Below are 23211 nucleotides of genomic sequence, written 5' to 3'. Positions count from 1 at the left end.
TATTTGTCAGGCAGATCTCATGAGAGGGGCGATCCGCTACCCTGTTTCCCAAAATCTCACTCATTGCCTACGGCCTGGTCAGGAAGCCCTGCATAATTCCAAACCTTGTGCCCGATTCCATTCAGCTATTCCGTTTGATGATGCTAATGACGAGAGGGGTCGTGACCTTTGCAGCTGATGTGGCGCTTCGGACCTGGGGGCAACAGCAGCTGCCGTTTGCGGCCGCTTGAATGTCCCTGCTCAAAACAGAACCGTGTTACTATGCCGATTAAGTCACTGGAGTATTTAAAGAGACGGTTCACCCCAAAATGAAAATTCTGTCATCGTTTACTTACCCTCATGTTGTTCCAAACCCATCTGTTTTTTGCCGTCTCTTCATTTTGAATGGCGTGGAGCAGCTTGGACATTTTCCTATAATTGGTTGAACTACCCCTTTAAAGAGTTATTTGAGGGTTTTTTTATGATTGCTAAGGTTCTGGATTTCAAGGCGTTTTGCTGTTGTCCAGGCTCACACTGTGCTGGATGAAGTGTCAGTGCAGGCTCGATTGGTTTTGGGAAGGAGGATGATTTTTGCTGCGAGTCATTTATTTAGCAGCTGGTGATCTGAAACGAGCCTTGTCGAGGTGGTTCATCCTTCTGACAGAGGAAAAACAAACCATAGTTTAATCCTTTAAAACAGATGACAGGGTTTAAGTGGCCTACGTCATAATGTTATAAAAGATGAACAAGAAATGCGCATTTCAATACTGAAACTTCAGAGATCACACATTTGCAAAAGTCAGAGCAGCATGAGCATTTCTAAGACACAAACCCCGGGTTTAACAGCCAAGGCTAAGTCTAGTCTCAGACTAAAATGTGTGTTTGAGCGGTTTCAACTGAAAGCAACTTGCACTGACATATCTTTAAATATTTGCCATTGTTTTGTCTCAAGATGCACACCAGTAATGTTTCTGTTAGTTACTTTTAGTGCAATGGTTGACTCGTATTTATTATGCTGTTCTGATTCCCTTAGTTCCTATTTTCCTGCTCTGTTTAGTTTCGGTTTCCTTGGTTTCTGATCATGTCCCTGTACTTTCCTATGGTTCCTTATTATTATTAGCTGTGTCTGTAAGTAATATGTTGTTTATTTCCTTGTGGTATTCTAATGATGTCCTGTGTTCATCATTAAAGATTGTTTAAAATATTCCTAGTTCGTGCGTGTTGCTTACAACACGTTACAGTTTTATTTTATTTTTATATATCCTACTTGAACTAAGGCCTAATCCGTTTGTTAAAACTTTTTTGTTTGTCAGTTAAATAGTGTTTGACAGTGGAAAACCGAGTGCAATTATAAGCATGCAGCCAAAAAACGTGGTTAATTATTTCAAAATGTCCGAAAAAATCCTCAAAAAAGGTTTCAATGAACTTTTTCAATGTTAGATTCAGTCTACCATTAATTTCATATTGTAGTTGGATTTAATTATTTATTGGATTTATATGAAAATAAACACCACAAAAATGGGGGGAAATGAGATGAAGAATGATGAGTTTAATGTTTCCTTCTAAATTAAGCTGCTTGGCAGCGAGAAAAGGAAAATATAAAACACTGACAACAAAAAACAGAAGCCAAGTGTGTTCTGTGAAAACTTCAGGGATACCAGAAATCACCATGACAACAGGATTAGATTAGAGTGGGTTAATGTGATCTTTGATGTGATTAGTTTAGATAATATCTGATTAGATGTGATTAAAACAGATGAGATTACAATTGCATTAGATTTTGATACTGCACCATTGCACTAGTTGACTTTGCTCCTGATGAAGGGTAGACAATTTAAAAACAATGGAATTACATGAAATAAAATCAGTCCTAATCGGTGGAAGGCACACATTCCTCCAAAATCAGTAATTACATTAATTGGTATTAAAGGATGTGTGAGAATTTTCATATCACTTCTTTATTCTTGCGTGTTTAAACATATCGGTAGACAGTTAGAATGTAATTTGAGTTTACTGCTGCATATGTTGTAAATTATATTTCTGAGTTTAATGAAAATCAGCATTAACTAACTTACAATGGTTAGGGAGTGCTCTGGATTCGACCCTCTTTTTGGCATAAAGGTTTTTTTTTTTATTGCAATCACTCGAGCAACAAATGACATTTGAGCAATTGAGCCACAGGAAAATTCCATAACAATGCTGATTGACTGCTGGCACCAAGAACACAGTCCTTTAACAGCAAACCACCTAAACTGTGATGTCAAAGACAGCACACAGTACACACACACACATATATATATATGTATATATTTAGGGATGCACCAATGTGAAAATTTTGGTTGATACTGATAACCGATAATTCTTTATATTTGAAAGCCGATAACCGATATATTGCCCGATAAATATAAATCCAAATATTTATATCATTTTTAAGAGCCTGATTTCAAAACCAAAAGTCTCACCATTAAAATCCATGTCCCAAGCACAATTATAATTCTCATTATAATTTTATGTAGCTTATATGACAAACCTGCGCTGCACATATTGCACTGTATTTTCCTTTTTGAAGTGATTCCAATCACATTTCAAGCAATTCAAAACTATCATGGAGAAATCATGGCCAAATTTTCTTATCGGGCCGATATCGATAACATAAAAAATTACATATATTGGCCGATGCCGATATGTTCAGTAGCACTCACTGCAGTACACGAGATCCAGGGGCCGGAGTTGGATCCAGATCTAAGGGGTGGAGATTGGTAGGTTTAGGGGTTGGTTTAGGGATCAGGGGGTGGAGATGGGTAGGTTTGGTATATGTAAGATCCAACTCCTCCCCCTGGATTTCGTGTTCTGCAGTGAGGACCATCTCGATATGTTGGCCGATATGTTGTGCATCCCTAATATAATTTAATTATACATATTATAAACACACATACTATAAACATTGTAATATTTGTGATTTGTGTGTATATATATATAGCCTACACTGTATATAAACATGGATTTTCCCCCAGATGGTGTTGTTACAACATCTACCAGCAGGGTTACGTGTGCAATTTTAAAACCTTCACGATTATTTTGTATTTTGTTCATATCAGATTACCTGATGCACAGGACACACATGGACTATATTCAGAGTTTAACTTCCTGCGCAATGCTGTACTGAAGTGAAGTCCCTCTGATATTTTGTATAAAAGGACTGAACTTTGCTCGGAGGCCTGTGCGCCATTCCTTTTGTTTCCGTCTCATTACACACACAACACACTCTTTTCAGAAAGATTAGTTTTCTTTTCAAAAAAAACATTCAAATCAAACGCGCCCCTTCACCAGAACCAGGCACGTCTTCCATTGGAAGAATTTCACAGCAGACGTGTCGACCTGAATTCAAACGGATGGCTCACGCCCGTGAGAAGCGAACTACATATTACAGTCTGAGCACATCTGCCGGGCATGTTCAGTCGAAGTCATTACAATTACGGCACACTTCAACGCCTCTGTAAAGAGCTGGATATCCACTTTCCGTGGGTCACTTGAAGTTGCGTCGTCCCCCCTTTCACGCTCAGGTAGGCAGGGGGATAATCTGCATCCGTGACAGAGCTCACCTGCATATGTTAACATGCACAAAATTACACCGCACTCATTCAAGTAGGACAGCAATTGGACGGTGTCACGTTTCGCCGAGCGAGACATGCCGATTTCACGACGCAACTTCAACTGAGGTGTTAACAGATAAAGCAATTGTTTGAATATTACAGGCTTAATGTGGTGAAATCCTCAAGCTTTGGACGCTCCTGTAAATAAATGTTGGCACTGTTAAGAATGAGTGTGGGAAATCGAGGAAACTCCTGTGCCAGAACGAGGGGCCGACAGAAAGTGTGATATTTGTAAAAAAAAATGTAATCGCATCGGCTTTGCCAAACGCCTGTGAAATTAAATCCAGTTTAACAGATCACGTTGCCTTTCAGCTCATTGTCTAGATAGATGTGACAAATTTATCACAATTAGGAGTTGGTGGGCAACCCTGTAATTCAGCTCGTCACAGTTCTCCCTTCAGAACTGGCGTAACATTTCAACAGTGAAGAGTGAAGTAGAAGACAATAGCCAGGTTTCCAACCAAGGCTTTGTTTTGCGGAAAAAAGGTTTAGCGCATCAAAATGTTTACCGACATAGCTGACGGAAATGCCAATTATCGATCATTTTTTAGGCCTACACAAATAAAAAGTTTGGTTACAGCTGCACCTGTCTCTGAGAGAGAGAGAGAAAAAGAAAAAGCATTTGATATTTCTAGTCGATTATATGTTGTTGAACTCTGAAAGCAGAAAGAATAACTTTTTTTGGTCAAAACGTCATACTGCGACTGGCTTGACTAAATGTTCAAGGCTTACGTTAAAGATTGTTGCACTATATAGGCTACTGTACCAATCTTATTTATGGATCCTAGAATGTTGTATTCAGGACAAATGAGCTGCCTTGCACAAACCCATGGGCTTCGGCACATACATGCCACAGTTACATGCCGTCCTGTCAAGTCAAGTCACCTTTATTTATATAGCGCTTTTTACAACACAGATTGTTTCAAACCAGCAATAAAGTTTGTTTTCTAGAAAAAAAATTGCATCATAGTCCAGCTTAAGTACCGGTAAGTTCAGTGATGGTTAATTTTTGTTGTAAAAAAGTTATTAATTTAGTTAATTTTTATATATAGCCGCTCTGGAGAAAACTGGGTCTCACTTCGCCGTGATCTTCTGATTAATATTTTCCTAATTTGAAAATAGTAAGCGGTAAACTAGCGAATTTCACTTGTCTTAATCACTGCATTTTACCAATATTTGCGATGCCAAACATAAAATATAATTTGTGATATACGCAAAATTATGTATGGAAACGACTTGAGGGCAGATTTTTTTTGTACGGCCAGAATGCCGGCTATTTATTGACCTGTGATGCAGGATCTGGCCAATGGTGAGCCAGCGTTTTGACGTAGAACCCGGAAGCGCTGTACTGTGTTTACTACACGAATAGCGTAGGAGATCTGACACAGAAGAGAAAAATTGTTGAATAATTTTTCGCACACAAAAAATATTCTCGCCGCTTTATAACATTACGTGTGAACCACTGTTGTCATATGGACTATTTTAACGTTGTCTTTACTACCTTTCTGGGCCTTGAAAGTTGCAATAATGTTGCTGATCAGAGAGCTCTCGGATTTCATCCAAAATATCTTAATTTGTCTTCTGAAAATGAACGATGGTCTTACGGGTTTGGAACGACATAAGGGTACTTAATGAACGAATTTTCATTTTTGGTTGAACTGACCCTTTAACTAACATATTAGGTAGCTAATCTTGCTAGCCTTCACTAGCTTGTAAAAACTCACCAATGTGGAGTGAAGCAATTTTCAAGTTTACTGTGACTTCACTGGATTTCACTTCAGGACTGTGGGTAGTGTATACTTCACTGGAAATTCCGCAAATAAACACAATCTATAAAAATAAAAATAAAAACATGAAATCATATTGGCGCATACATAGCTCTTAAGAAACACATAGCGTTTAACAACCCCGGAGCTATTTAACGTCTGTCTGAAAGCTTTATCAATGACATTTTCTATAGACATTTTGAATGCCATTTTTACTTTCAAAAGCAAGCACTTTTTCCTCAGACTCATTTCAGATAAAGCTCTAAGCACGTATCTGCTCTCAGCAATGGCCGAACGCGTGAATGTAAGACAAGGTGATATCAAAACTGGCCCTCATTAAAACGGGCGGACAGTACTACCGCATGCTGACTAGATGTGTAGAACAAACATGTCTATTAGCAGGAAAGGAGGTGGTGGCACCCTGCCAGGTCTAAATTGCTGCCTGAAAGTGTCTCCTTGCCATATGGGTTTTCCTGTAGTGCTGAATGAGACCCAGCGCAGGTTAAGATGTGTCAGATTTAACTGGGGATTAATTGGTACTGGGAATGGACTGGGCCATCTGTGCTATCAGTCTGTTCGTCTCCCCTCCACCTCCTTACGATCTCGGGGGCCCCTCCACAAACGCCCGTTCGCTATAGTGCTCTGAATGGAGCATTGTGTGTGTGTGTGTGTGTGTGTGTGTGTGTGTGTGTGTGTGTGTGTGTGTGTGTGTGTGTGTGTGTGTGTGTGTGTGTGTGTGTGTGTGTGTGTGTTCACCAGTAATAGACTGCTGAAAATCTCGAAATTGATTAGCTGGTATAATCTTTCTTGTGTATTCATTTCACTCTCTCTCTCTCAACTGCAACTGCCTCTGTCAAAAAACATTATGGAAAGTGGCCCTGACATTTTCTCCTGACAGTGTAAAAATCAACTCTGTCGCTTCCTTATGTAAAGAATGCCAGAGCTGAACGGATGGGCTCTGAATGTGAATATTCAAAAGGCTCTCTTTTGTACACATTGCATCATTTTATTACATATTGAATTTTAGGTTTTATCAAATCACTTGAGTCATTCTGACCAGAGCTTACATTATCATTAATGACAGACTATAGGCTGTAAAATTTCCATCTGTCAAAATTGTTTTAATTAGGGATGCACAATATATCGCCCACCTTATCGGTGTCGGTCGATATATGTTCGTTATTGTTATCGGCCCAATAAGGAAAATTGGCCGATATTTTAAAGCCGATAAATGGATTATTTCCTTCAGCTGAGACACTTCACTGTTCGCCATGGGTTTGAACTGCTTGAAATCTGATTAGAATCACTTCAAAGAGAGAAAAAATACAGTTAAGTGCAACATGTTGAGCCTGTCATATAGGCTACATAAAATCATAATGAGAACATTATAATTGTGTGCTTGGGATATGGCTTTTAATGGTGAAACTTTTGTTTTTGTAATCAGGCTCTCCAAAATTATACAAAAATTCCAGCCCGATCTCATGAAAGTACGTATCTATACGACGAATGTTATTTCTCGTGCCATTTATACGGCAAAAATAGTTTTCGCATGCATATGATACGCAGTTTTCGCGTGCATATGATACTTGATGTTTATGGCGTGTAATACGCACAAACTCCCCACCCCTAATCCCACCCAGGGGTTTTCAGTGCGTATCATATGCACGCAAAAAAAAAAAACATTTTTGGCGTATAAATAGTACGAGAAATAACATTCGTGGTATAGATATGCACTTTCATGAGATCGTGTTGGAAATTCGGATTTGGATTTATGGGCCAATATATCGGTTATCGGCATTCAAATAATTATCGTATCAATTTTATATCGGTGCATCCCTAGTTTTAATTTCTTTGATTATTATATAGACATGTGTCATTTGATGTATACATGTAGATTTGAAATCACCTTGACATAAACGGAAATCAACATTTTCAATAAATACAAATGGCTCATATCAAAATATAGGCTACAACGTATACAAAAGATTTAAAGAACTGAAATCATGGACGAGTTTACAAAAAGAACACTATTGCACATACTGTAAATAATCAAGCCAAATTAACAAATAGTTTCTTGTTAAATAAAATAAATACACATTACAATAAATTCTAGAATTTCTAGGATACCTGGCACCAGTAACACCCTGAATTATGAATAAATATACTATTAATAAATATATTATTTATTTTATCTAAACAAAAAAGCATTCATAATTTGAATAAAGAAGTTTATGAATACATTTTTGGTTAATGCATTCTCGGAGTCGCTAGGGTGTTCTGAGTGGTTTCCAAGGTGTAACTAGGGTGTGTTTTGTGTTTGCTAGGGAGTCCTGAATGGTTGCTAGGTGCTGATTCAAAACAGCCCATCAGTCTGTGATATTCTGGACCCCTTCAATGTAAATCTACGGGATTCCCCACCCTTTTCATCATCTGCCAGACGAAAATTGTAAATCTGACCACTTATAATAATGAGAGCATTAGGAAACCTCTAGTCATCATGCATAATTTGGGTCACTAACCTTAAGTATGAGCAATAGTAGTATAGCACATACATATTGTATGAAGTATGTTTATTTGAACGCACACAAACTATTGATATGCTAATCATTATGTAATGTGTGCTAATCACTCGAGTTATTATATTTAGCTCTCATGTGAATTCATGATCAACGGCAGACCTTAACACATGCACAGTCTCATTAATAGGCCGTGTAAGTTATGTACGCTTTGAAATCCGTGCTGATTTGTAAATGATTCTGGAAAACACAGCCTTGATGGGCAGCCTGGTTATCTAATGATATGGGTTTATGCAGCATCCAGGCTCTCTGAATGCATTAGCTGCTGGAGTACGATCTGTGGACCGCTCGAAATAAAGGCAGACCGCTGATATGCTCGTGGGCTCTGGAGAGGTGCACAAATGAAATAAATTCAGATCATAATCAAGAATAGCCACCCACGGTCTCTGGTGGAGATCGTAATTCACCTTAAAAAGTCTTAGATGGGAAAACCCGTCCACCGAGCACAGCGCAACACAGCAAGGTTTTCTAAATGATAATATGAGTGATTGTATAATTTAGTGTTTATTGTCTTATGCCAGAACCTAATAACCTGCAGAGAATTCATCCAAAGGCTCAGGGCTGTACAATCCAGAAGAAACAGCAAAATGTGTTTATATTATATTGAATAAATCATAATAAGTCCATTTGAACCAAAAAGGGGGGCATTACTGTCTGCTCATTTTAATAAACAATTTTTGACTCATGAAACAGACAAATGAGTCCATGAGTGTTGCATCTGGATCTGCAAATTGCGTCCTGCATTTTTAATCCGCTTCTGGGTAAAAAATGTTTTAATTTTTTGCAGTCTAATTAAATACTGGGGCTGCATCCAAATTCGCATACTTGTGGCAAAAGTAGTATGTACAAATTCACAGTACCAGGCAAAAAGTACCCGGATCACCTAATATTTCCGGCGAGATTCTGAAGTGTGCAAACAATGGACACTTTACTATCCCATGAGGCCACGGGAGAGGATTTGTGAATGGTAACGCACTGGTAGGTCACATGATAATGACAACATGGCAAATGTATACTAAACACATTCATGCTATAGAGAACATACTTTGTTAGCAGTAGCAAAGTAAGAACTTATTCAAAATCAGTAGCTACTCAAGAGACTATCACTGCTGACATTACACACAGTTCATTGGTCACACTGGAATGGAAGTCAAATGCATTGCATTATGGGATAGATTCTTCCATGCAAGGCTAAATCCGGATTAGCGTGCTAGCATACTACTTACAACTTCAACTATAAGAGATATGGCAGAAATAGTAAACACACTTTGCTCAGTGTAGTATATACTATAGCAATAGTGAGAATAATCTAGTATGCTATTCCTAATGAAACAAAAACTTTCTCCATAAATAAACCTTTTTGCAAGCAACATACAAATTGCACAAATGTCCTTATATTATTGTAGATGTATATTTTGAGACGCAACAGGCTGTGTCATTTACAGCTCAGGTCATGTTTATTGTCTCATACTGTAATGTCTCTGCATACAAAAGCTAACATCACCTTTGGTGTACTGCTTTTTCACTCATTCCCTTTTCACCATCTCACTCTTTTTGTTCCTTTTCAAAGGTTTAAAGATCACAGTTATTGAACCTACATCTGAAGACCAAATGTCTCAAAGTCATTTTGAGTGGGAAAATTTCATCCGCCTCTCAAGATTGTCATGTGTAGGGTTATATGATTACAGCTATTAAAATCTATGCAATACAGTTTCCCCGAATCCCTCCTACCCACGCGGTTCATGGGCAGGTCTCAGAGTTAACCACCGAGAATTAGATTGCAAATGTGGAAGCAAGGTAAAGAATGGGCTTTGTATACTGGCTTATAGGGATATTTCAGGCTGAAATGGAAATTCTGTCATCATTTACATTTACATTTAGTCATTTACACACTCTCATGTCATTTTAAAATGCTATGATTTTAATTAATCTGCAGAACACAAGAAGTTTAGAATGTTTAGAGTACTCTTTGCATGCAATAAAAGCTGTTAAGCTCAGAAGAAGAAAAAAATAACAGTTTCATAAAAGCATTCCATAAAACGTGTGCACTATATTCTACATTTCTGAAGTCATACAATTGCTTTCTGGGAGGAACAGGACGAAATTTAGTAATTGTTCAATGTAATTGTAAATCTCATTTACCTCTTAGGTCTTTTATTCAGCAAATATGCATTAAATTTGACAAATTACAGTAACAACTTTGGGGGAAAAAAGGATTTCGAAAAAATGCCGTTATTTTTAACTTTCTATTCATCGTAAAAATGTTTTTTTACCAAAATTCACACAAAAATATAAAGCGATCTAACTGTTTTCAAAATAGGATTTCTTGAGCAGAAAATCAGCATATTAGAATTATTTCTGAAGGATCATGTCACACTGAAGACTGGAAATCCAGCTTTGCATCACAGGAATAAATTACACTTTAAAATATATTAAAATAGATTTACAGTTTTCTTGTATTTTTGACCAAATAAATGCAGCCTTGGTGAGACTTTTAAAAAAGTGACCAACCACAAACTTTTAAATTATATTTAATTTACCAAAAAATGTGAATATACAGTATATTGGTTATACAAATGTTAAGGGGAAATTTCATTTTATAATTTTACAAACATTATAGGAACTTTACTTTTGAACGTTATCTATCCACTCTGAAACAAGTAGCAGAATTTAAAAAAAAAATGTTAGATTAACATCCAACTAAAAAAAAAATGTTACATGAACCATGTAAATGATGCTGTTGTGCTAATGTTTTGAAAACATTATTAAAGATAGAATACTTTGAACAAACAATCAATTAACGTTACTGAAATAATGTTTGTTCATTACTTGTTGAAAGAACATTAGCCAAAGTTTTGAGAATGTTTGAGAGGGAGGGGGAGATCATCTATTTTAAGAATGAATTTAAATAATACTAATAATTTGCACTGATAAATCATTTATAATAAATACATCAATATTCCATTTCTCATAAGATTTGTCGATTTATTTCATGGTGACTAAAGTACCATGAAGTGTCCCTCGGTTCCCTGACGCTCTCCTCACTAAGTGGCTTCACCGTGGACGTGTTTACCCAGAGGATTGCTTTGTCTGTGCTAATAGATGCCGTGTTATAAGTAGATGACCAGCTCAGTGTGTCGTGTCCTGGCTGCCCATGAGCTTTCTAATCCAGGGAAATGTGGGGGTCTGGCCTGATCTCTATTCAACGTGGCGCGGCAAAGGTCGCTTTCGTACAAGCCGCCCGTGTGAGCTTTCAGAAACAGCTTACGATGCTTCGGAAAGGAAATTGAAAAAGTGCTGTAATCCTCCCACCCCTCTGTGCCCAAACACACTTACGCCGACATACACACACACGCAAAAAACCAACACACACCTTTTGAACACACAGCTAGGAGCATGATTATACGAGGTTCTAATCCCTCCCGAATGTCCACCCTGCTGTCACCTTTGGAGTCCGAAGTTTGAGATTGTTCGGTGATCTCTTGCTGTTGCTGTTTACCATTAGATCCTCTTGTTTCCTTTGTCTTTCCCTCTCTTTAGTAGACTGTACTCCAAACAGCCTGTTGGTGGCTGATGCCAGCTCATGCTCGCCAGGCCCAGGGTACCGTCTCAAGCGCTAATCCGTGTGGATGTACCTATTTACCCCCTCCTCAGCGGGCGAAGCCTCCCCACCTGCCATAATAAACACTGACAAATTACATTTGTTAAGAATTCAAACAGCTCATTCCACCCCGGTGACGGGTTGAGCCAGCTTTCGTCGCGCTCTAATGACACCAGACTCCTTTGCGAGGGAACTTGGACTAAAACACAACAAATTACAACGTGACATAAAATCATTTCTAACAGGGCTGTTTTGTTCCACTCTTAAAGGTGAGCGCGAGGGTAATACGATTCATCAAGACACTATCCTTCCGTTCCGAAAGCTAGAGAGCTAGTGCCAATATGGGCAAGATGCTTTCTCAGGTCACCAGGCCGCTGTAGGGTTGCCTACAGCTGGGTGCGGTGCTACTTTAGCATTATTGATATACTATTGATGTATTTATGAATATTTTGAATTATCTTTAAGTTCATATTTTCAGTATTCATTTTAATTTTAGGTTAAGTTTTAGTAATTCAGTTGTGTACTTTTCTCATTTTTATTAGTTTTTATATTTAGCTTTAATTTATTTTAGTTTTAGTACTTCAACCTAAACTTATTATATTACACTTAGATGCCAACGTTTTTTACGTTTTTCATCAAATATTTTTATTTGATTTTATTTCAATGAACTGGCAGCATTTTTGATAATTTTTACAAAACTTTCATGGCCCCCATGTTTGTATGTTTGTATGCAACACTGCATATTGAGATTCTTTTCAGAAGGTCTTAAAGACATGTGTATTTTGTCTGCATTTAAAGATTTTTTCACTAATTTTAAGTATAAAAAAAGTTTCAAACGTTGCTTTGTGGAAGGAACAAGATGAAATTTAAGTCGTTATTCAATGTAAATCTCATTCACATTCAAAATGATCAAATGATTCTCTAATAATTCTGTCACTGTGTTCCATCCAGAGTCATACGTGGGATGTTTCCAATTTGACAATCTATCATGACATCTATGGAAAAAAAATGGGAATGTTAGCTTTGCAGGTGTTTGATTGTTCAGAAAGAAGTCTCCTAGAAACTAAATTAGAGGATAAACAATGCTATTGTGATGCTAGCATTTGTTCTGCAGGTGTATGATTACCAACAGAGAAATTCAGTTGCTGCGCTTTACACACCTGCAGCGTTTTATTGCACTTTTCCAAATGGGAAGTTTGAACAAATCCAACTTTCTAAGGTAAATGGATAAAATCAGATGTTTTGGGGTCCAACATTTCTATTCATCAAAAAAATTATTCACAGGAACAACATAGGAATAAATTACATTTTGAAATAAAATAAAACTTCCTTTAATTTGTAATAATATTTCACAGATTACAGTTTTACTGTATTTTTGATCAAATAAATGCAGCCTTGGTGAGAGACAAAATTTGTAAAAATTTCACTGACCTTAAACTTTTGAACGATAGTGTATATATACGAAGCAATATAAAGAATGTATATAAAACATTTATAATCAGCACTTTTGCATTTGGTTAAGGACACATAATATGCTACCGCAATGTTGCTTCTTTTATAAGTGAATTAGTGTCATTATGCAATGAAAAAAAGAAGGGTGAAAAAAGCTATATCTTTCCTCTCTATGTCCATCAGCAAAACAGTTATGCAAATATTTGAACTTTAAGAAATCGACTAATACAAAGGCAACATACGTTACTAAATATGTGTGTGTCAGAGTTTGAGAGAGCTTTTCTCGACTACTTCTAAAGGACCAGAAACCAGATCCAGCAGAGATATGTTATCGTTTGCGCATTTAACAATGTTTGTTCAAAACAAGCTTGTTACTTAGATTGTTGTAGAAGTGTAAAAAAAAATTGTCTGAGAGGCCACAGAGGCGCCCAACACAGGGATAATGAAAGCTCTTGCAATCTGCTAGATGCTTAATCAAGCTCACACACACATGCTACTACTCTACATTAATATCTGGTCACTGCATAGATCATGCAGAAATTCAGAGAATATGCAGGAACAAATTGCTAACTTCACACTAACTCTATGTAACGGAGGCCAGCTAGTAGTTGTTGTGAGTAAAACCTCACTCCTCTGATCTCAATAGGCGCTCTAGCATGATGCTAGAGGCTGCAGTCTTCAGCCTCCTTGTTAAAACGCCTGACTCTCACGCCAGAGACCCGGGCTCGAGGCCCGCACGGAGCGGGACGAGTAGGACCCGGGTGGAGGGGTTACATTGGTGCCGTGACCCGGGTTCTCAATAAGCGCTCTAGCGAGTGCGACAGATACTAGGCTGAAGTCTTTAGCCTTCTTGTTAGAGCGCCTGACTCTCATGCCAGAGAACCGCACAGAGCGGGGTGAGAAGGACCCGGGTGGAGGGGTTACATCTATATGGCAAAGAGAGAGTGACTGCATCAGAGAGAGATTGGAATATCGCATAAAACATTAAGAAGCTGCAGAATCAGAGGTGGAAAAATGTGGTTCAGGATCGGGCACCTGCATTGGCAACCCGTAGGTGGAAAAGTGGCATATGAGAGAGAGAGAGAGAGAGAGAGAGAGAGAGAGAGAGAGAAGCAGCTTTCTGATTGGCTGAGTCACACATAGTGAAATGAAGCCACTCTGATTGGTTTGTCATTGATTGTTTCAGTGGCCTTCTGTCCCCTGATGCATGATGGGAGGGCACTGACCCTTCTGACAGACATCATCTATCAGTATTAGCGAGCAAAGGGCAGGACGAACCCAACGAGGAGCTCGACAACGTTATGTCCAACCAAAGGATTCACACTCTCAAACACATTTGAGTTTCCAGAAGGTGACGAGACCCTTAACACAGATGTTGAATTCTCTCTCATGCTTAAAGGGATAGTTCCATTGCATTTCACTGTGACAAATAAAAACGTAAGAGATTTTACTGGAAACCAAGGCTGTGTTCGAAATCGCCCCATACACCCTTAAACAGGCCACTATATGAGGGGGCGGCCACTTGAAGTGGTGTCCGAAACCCTAGGGGACGTTATTGAGTGCTTCATTCAATCCCACAATAACGAGAGTACAACCGATGTGCGCTCAACATCTAGAAAATACCCATAATGCACTGTGCGACAGCCCTTCTGGCGCATACAATGTCCGAATTCCCTCACTCGTTTTATAGTAACAGTAACATACGTCACTGTTTTATTTCAATAGAGCAGACCTTATAGAAAACATCTGACAAAAGATGTGACATTTATGCTAATTCTCTCTAGCACACACCACATGTTATGAACTTAAAAAGTAAATTTTACTACCATTTAAAAGTTTTGGGTCAGTAGTATTTGTTAGTGCTTTGAAATAAGTTTCTTATGCTCACCAAGGCTGCATTTATTTGATCGACTAAAGAGTAAAACATTACCACAACGCTACCACGCTTTACCACACTAACCTTTTCCTCTGAATCTTAGTAGTGAGTCCATCTGACTCTTTTCTGTCAAAGTCTTTTTGACTTCTACATCTGTAAAACGTTTTTCTGCTCACTTGCACTCTCTCGCAGATCTGTTCAGCGCCTGTGCTCCTCTGTCCCCTCGGAGCCTGATCTCAGCTGCACGCTCTGGGAATTACAGGGTCAAGATTTCTGGCCTAAATGCAACAGACCCAGGGCTGAGCTTGGCCATGCAAGGGCACGGTGCCAAACAAACAGAGGCCACTGCATGTGTCAGCCAAGAAACAGAGAAAGCGCAACACAGAGAGAGGAAACACCACAATTCAATACAATTCAAGAGCCAAGAAAGATGTTTGTTGTAGCAAAACCTGAAAAAGCAAAGAACACTTAAAGGGATAGTACACCCACAAATTAAAATTCTGTCAGTAATTACTCACCCTCATGTCGTTCTAACCCCCCGTAAGACTTTTGTTCATCTTATAAACACAAATAAATATATTTTTTGATGAAATCTGAGATTTTCTGTCCCTCAGTTGAAAACTACACAAAGTTCATAGCCTAAAGAGATCGTAAAACTAATCCATATGAATTGAGCGGTTTAGTTAAAAATTTCTGAAGAGGCACGATCACTTTATATGATGAACAGATTGGATTTAGGCTTTTATTTATATGTAAACATTCATCAACTCACACATCAGTTGTGGTAAAATCTCGTTCACTTGACATGCGAGAACCAACAAAGTAAATTTTCGTGTTACGTTGCACGTTCGAGCTTCCGCAAGAGGTTTGTTCTCGCACATCTAGCAGGTTTGGTTAAGCTTCTGTTTATGTTCGCTGATCACTGTTTATATGTGATTAAAAGCCTACATTCAATCTGTTCATCATATAAAGCGATCGAATCTCTCCAGAAAATTTTGACTAAACCGCTTGATTCATTTTACGATCTCTTTATGAACTTTTTGAAGAGTCAAAATTAGCTTGGACTGTCCTCAATGGAGGGACAGAAATCTCTCAATTTAATTAAAAATGACTTCATTTGAGTTCCGAAGATGAACAAAAATCTTACGGGTTTGGAACGATTTGAGGGTGAGTAAATGATGACAGAATTTAAAAAAAAAAATTGGTGAGCTAAAACCCTTTATATAGGTCCGAAACACAATCGAATCGAAGAAATTTGACCTTTTACGAAGTTGCAGAGTGTGGTTGATAAGAGTACAAGTCAAAGCCAAAGCAAAAGGGACGAATAAAGAAAACATATTTTGAAAAGCTTAATCAGATTGCTAATGACAGCTCGGTTAATTCGCTGACAGAAGACCCCATCACTTCATGCGAGAGTGGAGGAAGGCAGAAATAAACATTTCTACAGGCTTATACACAGTCTGACAGTAAGTGTTATTTAAAGAAGCCCAATTAAGCATAATTCAGTGCATAATGTGTCTATCTACTCTCATTAATTTGAGTTTATATTTAAAGGGACTTATGATCAGATGTGACACATTCACCCACGCACAGAGAAAGCGGTCACTTTGTTAAAGGGCAACGGTGTCCTCTTGTGGCTCATGAGCAACACTACAGCTCAAAGAAATGAGTTAAATCCAAATCGTGCACTAAAAGTCCTGAATATGCATTATTCAAAAAATGTTTTAGAAAATGTTTACATAAAAGTGCAGAGAAGAAACAGTTTTGTTCATAATTTGAGGTTAAAATGCAACTTGACCATGGCATATGTCTGAGTTGACTAACTTCTATACAGACTGAAGAATGTGGCACTACTGTAGTGTTTGATTTGACACGACCTTTGACGTCAACAATAAAATATATTGCATCCAATACATCCAGCCTCATTAAGCAAATGCAGGTGTTTGTCTCGTTACAACCTGCCTCAACTGAGCGAATACAAGACATCTGCACAACTTTGATGCATATTTCATGAGTGCACAAGGGTGCATGCTAATGAGCTACTGTAATCTGGCTGTTTTTGTAATTAAGAAACCGTAATGATAATTTGACAAGGGCAGGGGACTGACTTGTAAGTGCACTAAACTGCACACTACCAGTATAAAAAACACAGTGAGACTCCAAACTCCACAGAAATGCTACATTATATTTCTCAAATATTTCTACATTATTCAAGAAATGGCTTTAAAGTTGAGAGAAGACATTTGTAAACCCTCCAAATTGCACCTTAGATGAAATGTTTTAACTTAAACAATGCTTTGTAAAGCATCATTCAGTCTATAATCAGGCGGACCAAGGCAATTCAGCACCATCGCATTGTCTCTGGAAGCAAATTTGCTTTTTAAACCATTTTTACTGGCACTTGAAAAAATGCTTGTTAGCCTACTTATTGAATTACTACTAGTGGATCCAAAAGTGTTTGCACACTTAAAATGTATGCATTTTAATTTAATATCAAACCACATTTTGTATTTTTAAATCATTTATTTTCTTTTTTTAAATAAATACATTTATTTTAAAGAAAGATAGCCACAAGCACATTCTACAAACTACTTCTAATAAAATAGTCACTGAAAAGTTGGTTAAAACCCCCTTTGTAAAAATGGGTAAAAGTGAAAGTCTCAAGAATTATTTGTTTGCAGCAGGGTTATTTTAGTATCACAGAGATTATTATCATTTTGATTATTAGTGTTTTTGTCATTTCTAATCGTTTTTTCTGTATTTATATGATTTTATTCGTTTTTATTTCAGTTTTAGCACATCAAATTAAACTGAATGAAACTGAATTATTATTATTTTTTTAAATAGGTTCAAGTTGTATTAATATTTGGTTTTATTTCGAGTCACAAATTAATTTTTTTATGGTTTTAGTTTTAGTTAACTATAATAACCATGGCCGGTCTGCAGTTTTGATGTTGTTACCTAATGCAATGACATCTATACATTTTAGGCGTGATTAAGGTGTCCAGATACTTCTGAGGTCACTGTGGCCATTACTGCAGAAATCTAGATTTGTTTTTCTCACAACTTTGTTTAAAATACTTTATTCATTATTATATGTTTTTAATGAGATTAAAGCTAATAACCTAACTAATGAAGGCATGCAGAGAACTTGATGTAAACAAAATACTAACTTTAAAACCGTAATCACTTCTCAAGTGTTTCTAAAAACAAAACAAAAAACTTAATAAAGCACATTAATAACCCACCCACACCATTTTAAAGGCCATCCATCTACAGTCATTTCACAGAGAACATCAGAAACCTACACTTTAGAGTTAAAAGTTTTCATTCTACTTCGATGTAGAGCTGAGAAAATGAGTTGAACCTTATCAGAAAAGGTTGGTTTTGAGTTAAAAATCGTTCTGGGAAGCCAAACATCCCACTGACGTGCCGCAGGGCGTCCGTTCATGTACTGTATCGTCTGATTACAGTAATCTCCCCACAGCCTGTGTCTCTCACACACACTGTTATTATTTAAGACCTGCGGAGATAATAGCAGCCGTGCTCGGAAATGGCTGTGTGTACATCTTTCCTCCCGGGGGCCACTGGGGCTCCTAACCTGAGGGAGCAGGAGTGTCTTTCCTCCTCTCTATTGTGCTGTTTGTCTTCGGTGGTCTATCTCTCTGTCTATCTGACTGGGTCCCTGTTGAATAGGGTCAGAGGTTCCTTCAGCCTTTACCATTTATCACAGCCACAGAGCTGATATCTGGGAAGTGGGGGGAGGGGTGTCAATCTCACGTTTCCTTTTCCTGAGAAAACACCGGCTGCTCGTCCCCTCCCGTGGCCCCCAAAATCCAGTCCAATCCAGCGGGTCAGGAGCGGATTTATCCCGCTAATGAATCCAACCTGAGCCCACAAACACAGGTAGCCTCACAGGTCACCAGCCAGTAATTGGATAAAAGATCATCATCAAAAGCTATTACCACTCATGGCCAGATAGGAGCACCATGGTCGGCCATTACAATGAGACGGGTATAATTAATCCACTGTGCTCTTCAGACACCCAAAAGAGCTCATTTTAATTCAACATCAAGGATTAATTCAACTAAAACAAGCTGGAAGCTAAAAAAAAGAAAAAAAAGAAGGATGTGTGCGATTAGACGTATGGTCATATGGAGATCAATGGAAAATCAACTTTATTGGAGGGCATTTCTTTTCTTTCTCCACACTTTAAACTGGAAAATGTAATATATATATATATATATATATATATATATATACTCTCTAAAAAATGCTGGGTTGTTTCAATCCAAATTTGGGTCAAATATGGACAAACCCAGCCGTTGGGTTAAATTTTTCAATTTAAGATGTTAACCCAACGGTTGGGTTCGTCCATATTTGACCCAAATTTGGGTTAAAACAACCCATTATTTTTTAGAGTATATATATTTAAACAAAGAAACATTATATATAAATAAATATGAAAAAAATTATATATATATATATATATATATATATACCAAAAATATTATTCTGAATATACAGTGGGGCCATACTGACTGAGACCCCACTGAATATAATTTGAATACATACACACACACACACACACACATTTATATATATATATATAATATTAATATATATTTAAATTGTTAAACTGAATCTCTTTGGTGAGTTTTTGTGAATTAATGATTTTTTTTTAGTCTAATCTTTTCAGTGAATCATTGATTCAGTTCACACAACCTGTCTGAATGATTCGTTTATTAATCGGACTGGTTCTATTGTAGAATTCAACTCATTGATCCATTGCTAAGGTTAAAATGACCTAAGAGTGTGTAAACAATGACAGAATTTAAACTTTTACTTTAAACCCAGTGACAGACAGTCCGGACCGCGGTGTCCAAATCAAATAACTATAACGTCCATAATCCTTATCTCAGTTTCAGAAACGTGCACTCGCACAAAATCATGAAGCAGTGGGGCTCCAAATGTCTGGTTACATTTGATTACTTCAACAACTAATCTAAGAAATAATTAGTGTAGGTGAGCAGTATGTGTTGGGTCATGAGCAAAGCCAATCAGACAGGATGAACATCCATCCAATCGTGATGAGACAGAAAATGAGGTCACGATGGCGCAAACAATCGAAACAATTATTCTACAGCTGCTGATATTCTATCTTTTCAGAGCGCGATAAGAAGCCCCACATGAGGGTGGGTTTATTGATCTGGGTGGAGTGTGAGATGTCTGATCATTGCAATAGTCATTATGCATGGGCTGGTTTCCCCCCTGCACTTATTAAGCTGCTTCGTTTTCTACCTGTTTCCATCAGAGCTCATTAAAAAACAATGCAGAAGGCCTGCCTATCTCAGCGTGCTGGTTGACTGCACTATAAAAGTCAAGAACTCATCACTTCCAGTGCTGCGATAAGCCCACGGCACAAATTGAAACCGCTTTGATTAGGCCTTGTGGAAGGCTCTCTCTCTCTCTCTCCCTCTCTTTTTCCAATGGGCTGCGTATCAAATCTCCCCTGAGGGTCGTCTGAGATGGATCCATGCCAATCCTTTGGCCACAAACTACTCGGGTCCTTTCAGAACATGACCTGTGGTGCACACACAAACTAACAGTGTGAGGTCCAGTCGTGGCGGCCTAATGTATTCAAAAGCCCTCTGGCGGTGTGCTGTGTGCATAAATTATCTGAGGTGAGGAAGTCAGACTGGATGTTGAATGTTGACGTCTTTGGATTTCTGCAGCCTAAGGGCTGCTCGGGACCGACTTGATGTTGTAAACGCCTTAAAGACCTCCCAAACTTTCTTGTGTCAAGGATGGATTTCTCTTTTCTAATACTGGGTGTGTGGAGGGGTTATTTGTTTGTAATATTTTGTTGGTTCTCTCTTGTTTTTGCATGTGTATATAATTTCTTTGTATGACATCCTGTCCAAAAAATTATGTCCGCACAATTTGGCACGTTTCATTAATTTGCGATATCCCAAATAAAACTATTAACTCCACAATATGCTTGTTACAAGATGTAATATTTTCTATGCCAGACATTGCTTTTGGCCACTACAGTTTATTAAGTTTAGTATTTTTAGCTGTTGATCCGTTTCTGCTTTGGAACCGTTTAAATGAGCTCTAAATAAATTAGAATTGAATGAATTATACCTAGTTTTATATTGTATAAATCAGCAGAGAGACAATTTAGGGTTTATTGTTATTTTGACAAGGTATATTATTACTTTTGAAAGGTATTACGGCTGCCAACATGAAAATGTACAATTATTTTTCCTGACATTATTGAAATAAACATTGCTTATTTAATTTCATACAATATTTGGACTACTGAAACCTTTACTGAGAACTGTAATTGAAAAAGAAAACTGATATATAACTACAAAACAAAATGAATAATGTGTGGAGAATAAACTGACACTGATTGTACAAAATGGTAGTGGGGTGTCATAAAATTGTCTCCATGGTTACCACATTTTACTTTCAAATAAAACTCTTAAGTGCCGTAAAGCTTCCTGTGGGACTTGTCTTCCTGTTGTAGGCACCAGACTGACAGCCCTTAAACACTCTGCATGCATTCATTTAGTTTTAGCATAATGCTCTTTTCTTTATTATTATCATGTAGAAGAGCACAATTACCTATTCCAGTGTGTGTGTGTGTGTGTGTGTGTGTGTGTTTTTACTGATGTGTGTTTACGGTAAAGTGTGTGGGAGAAGTGGTCCGGATGCAAATCATGCATGGGATTTGCATTTAAAACAGTTGCTGATAAACAAGCAATTTCACTAAAACTGGGGAGAAGACACAACATTACATGGATTCACTGCGGCAGCTTTTCTCACTGCTCCAGATAGGGCAGATACATATTTTGTATAAATATAAATGCAGTGACCCTAAAACCAATTTCGACACTTATGCCACTTAAAAATGCATGAATGTCTGCATTATGAAAGTGTGCTTGCACTATCCTTCCTTCCAAGAAATGCCACATGGATTTATATAATTCAATGACATTTATACATTTTTAAGTGCGGCCTAAAGATTCAATAGCCTACAAATATGCCTGGTTTCACAGACAAGGTTTAAAGGAATAGTACACCCAAACATTTCAATTACCCTCATGTCGTTCCAAACACGCAAGACTTTTGTTTATCTCCGGAACACAAATAAAGATCTTTTTGATGAAATCTGAGAGCTTTCTGTCCCTCCATTGACTGCTACGCAACTACCACTTTGGCCCTTAGAAAAGTTCATAAAGAGATCGTAAAACTAATCCCTATGCACAGCTTCACTACTTCCTGAACTTAAGCAGGGTCCTTTGTTTCCTGTCTGCCAGGATTGGCCAAACTGATTAATCCAGGTGTGTCTGACCAACAACAATAATCAGACACACCTGGATTAATCAGTTTGGCCAATCCTGGCAGACAGGAAACAAAGGACCCTGCTTAAGTTCAGGAAGTAGTGAAGCTGTGCATAGGGCCTATTGAGCGGTTTAGTCCAAATTTTCTGAAGAGACACGATCGCTTTATACGATGAACTTAGGCTTCATGCATTTATCTTCTAACTGAGAAGACAAGCTCGTCATAACCAAGTCTTTAAAATACAGTAAGTGGGACTGAATCGGCAAACCACAAGCTTTTCCAACATCATCAGCATTTGCAATCAATACAATACCGAACACATGAGCCAACATCTGAACGTCCATGTCAGGTCAGGACCACCACTGACCCGCTAGCTAGAAACTTTCCAACTGTTACTCCTTCCCATAGTTAATGTTACAGTTCTGCAATCTAGACAAGGCCTGGTACTTGGCACAGCTGGGCATCTTTTTGGTATGTAAATGCAACAGACTGGAAGGATTGCAGGAGGTTTGAATCCCCCCGCCAGACTCGACTGCCACGGGCTGTTTGTATATCTGTTCTGTGCACTACAAGGGGCTTGTCTGGTTCCCTGCCAAACAGAAGCCCTGACAAAAAAAAAAAAAAAAAAAAAAGCAAATACAAACATACAGTATCTTTGTCGCCACACATACATTATTCAAAAGACCAGGGCGGCAAAATGAACTCAATGGACCCCAAAATATAGCATAATCATAGTCTAAAAACGCTGGACTGCTGAGAGATCAGTCAGAATAAAAAATAGGCAAAATCAGATTCCCATCTGTAAAGGACGGAGAGGTGGAAACTTACCCCAGAGGATGAGGTTATTCTGGGCCGCAAGTGTAGATTTCTTTCCCACACCTACTCACAGATATGAGGAACCTCTGCTTCTCCTCTGGTGCTTCGAAAAGCTCTCACAGGATTGACTTCATCACCT

The 23211-nt window shown here is 38.0% G+C and overlaps 1 long non-coding RNA gene across 1 annotated transcript; it reads right to left on the bottom strand.

Moving 5' to 3' along the window:
- Nucleotides 1-518: 518 nt before the first annotated feature.
- Nucleotides 519-23211, bottom strand: LOC306992566. The gene is made up of 3 exons (XR_013796309.1): nucleotides 23085-23211; nucleotides 5357-5462; nucleotides 519-636 (listed from the first exon to the last, which is right to left on the bottom strand). It is a non-coding gene; the product is annotated as an uncharacterized lncRNA (long non-coding RNA).

This window comes from Phoxinus phoxinus (assembly GCF_949152265.1).
Source record: "Phoxinus phoxinus genome assembly, chromosome: 24".
In the NCBI taxonomy this organism is placed as follows: Eukaryota; Metazoa; Chordata; class Actinopteri; order Cypriniformes; family Leuciscidae; genus Phoxinus; species Phoxinus phoxinus.
The sequence above is the reverse complement of the archived record's forward strand: the minus strand, read 5'-3'. Positions and strand labels throughout refer to the sequence as shown.